Source organism: Anopheles arabiensis, assembly GCF_016920715.1.
Source record: "Anopheles arabiensis isolate DONGOLA chromosome X unlocalized genomic scaffold, AaraD3 X_pericentromeric_contig0027, whole genome shotgun sequence".
In the NCBI taxonomy this organism is placed as follows: domain Eukaryota; kingdom Metazoa; phylum Arthropoda; class Insecta; order Diptera; family Culicidae; genus Anopheles; species Anopheles arabiensis.
In genome coordinates, this window is record NW_024412105.1 from 287,501 (window position 1) to 290,000 (window position 2,500).

A 2,500-nucleotide genomic window follows, 5' to 3' on the forward strand; every position below is an offset into this window, starting at 1 on the left:
ATCTCGTGGAAGACCTCGCACTGGAACAGCACGTGCGCCACCGATTCAACCGACCCCGGGCACCGTGGACATTCCGCCGATGGGGCAAAACCGCAGACATGGAGGTATTCCCGGAAATATCCGTGTCCGGTTAATACCTGTGAGAGGTGGAAATCAACCTCTCCATGTCGCCTACTCATCCACAAGTGCAGGTCCGGGATCATTCGGTGGGCCCAGACCGCATACCGACTGGCCGTTGGAGCTGCGGCCGCCGCATCCCACGCTCGCTGCCACTCCTGGAGAGTCCCTGCCTCTCTTCCAGCCGGATGTCCTTGCGGCTGGCGCCCGGGGCAGCTAGGAGCCTCCGATGGCACCTTGCGTCCTCCCGTACCAGCAGCCTGAACGGCACAAGGCCTGCCAGTGCAACTCCGGTCTCATATGCCACCGACACGAACGAGCTGGTGACACCGCGAGCCAGGGGCCGCTGCACCTGGGCCAGCTTCCTCTGGCACCACTGCAGATCCGTCGCCTCGGACCACACGGGGCAGCATACCGGATGATCGACTCCGCCACTGCCGCCAACAGCCGACGCTTGGCCACCTGGGGCCCACTGTGGTTCCTCATTACTGCGGTGACCACACCTACCACGCGGAGGGCTTTAGCCGTCGACAGCTCCACGTGCGGCTTCCACGACAGGTGGTCATGGATCTGGACCCCCAGATACCGGATCGACTGTTTGCTGTGTATGATGGTGTCCCCGACGCGGAACGGCACCCTCAGTTGACCTCTTCGCAGACTGGAGATCATTACTCCTTCCGTCTTCTCCGGAGCGAGCTGCAGGTGATGGTCCTCCATCCAAGCCGCAATCGCGTCCACTGCCTGTTCAGCCACCGATGCCGCCTCCTCTGGTGTGCAACCCCGTGCCATGACCACTATGTCATCCGCATAGCCGATGACGCTAGCCCCTTCAGGAAGCTCGACCCGCAACACGCCGTCGTACATGATGTTCCACAGGGTCGGGCCCAGAATGGACCCTGTGGAACACCTGCAGTCACTCGGCGTGTAACGGGCCCGTCTGCGGTGTCATAGACGAGCTCCCTGTTTTCGAAGTAGTCTCTCAGGATGTTGCGGAGCTGCCTCGGCACGCCTTTGTCCTCCAGCGCCGTAGCGATGCACTGCCAGCTGGCAGTGTTAAATGCATTACGCACATCCAGCGCCACTACTAGAAGGCAGCGTTTGTCCCTGTTGTTGGTGCGGCCAAATGACATCGCGTGACGGCCTGCATCCACCACCAGCTGAATCGCCTGCACTGTCGAACGGCCCCTCCTGAACCCGTACTGGTTTTCTGCCAACCTCGGTGATTCAGGAGCCTCGATGACATCATTTATTCGCGACAGCAGCAACCGCTCGTACGCTTTGCCCGGGTTGTTCAGCAGCAGAATCGGGCGGAAGGATGAAGCGAGCCCCGGTGGCTTGCCCGGCAGGGATCAGGGCCAGTTTCTGCTTCTTCCACTCATCCGGGAACCGCTCGTTGTCCAAGCATTCCTGGAACAACTTCTTGAAGATGTCCGTATGCTTCCGGATGGCGGCCGTCAAAGCAGCGTTTGGCACACCATCCAGTCCTGGAGCCTTCCTCGGATTCAGCGAGCTCGCGATGTCCAACAGCTCCTGTTCATTAACGTCCCGAACTGGTTCCTCCTCTCCCCTCTCCAGGACTTGGCCTGGTGACGCTGGCCAGTCAACCGGAGGATGCTGGGGGAACAGAGTGGAAACGATACCCTCTAGCACCGATGAATCGCGCTCTCTCGCCGTCCAGCTTCCACGAAGGCGGCTTAGTACGTTGCGGTACCATTGTCCCGTCTCGTCTTCCGCGAGGCCCCGCAGCATTTCATCGAAGTGCTCCTTCTTGCTGGTGGTGATGGCTGAATCCAGGGCGGTACGCACCTGGAGAAGGTCGCTGGCTGCGGCGATTTGCTCTTCCTCGTCGATGGCAGTTTCAAGGCGTTCCTTAGCGAGGCGGCAGTTCTCACACAGGACCTCGATTGCTGGCGTCCACCAATACGCAGGTCGTCCCGAGTGACCTTGTGAAGGGAACACTCGCGCCATGGCTGCGTCACAAGCTTCCGTCATGACTTTCTCCAGGCTTTCGGCATTTGTAACCCGCTCTGCGAACGAAGCTACGTCGAGCGCTACACCGAAAAAGCTCGGCATCGAACTGACGGCTACGCCATCTCGTGCCGCTTTCTCGCGTGGAAGGACCCTCCTGTCGACGACTATCTGCCGCTGACCGCTGGAACAGCTCCCCTACAGCAAACCGAATGTACACGTGGTCACTGTACGAGTATCTGCTCATAATCCTCCACCGATGCTCCGGAATGGTGTTAACTCCGGCGATGCTGCGGCTGGCGAAGGCAACGTCCACCACGCTCGGGCGAGCCACTCCGTTGCCTGGGAAGGTTGGGGCGGTGCCGGTGTTTAACACCTCCAGCCCCAAGCTGTCGACAAGCTGGACCGCAGCCTC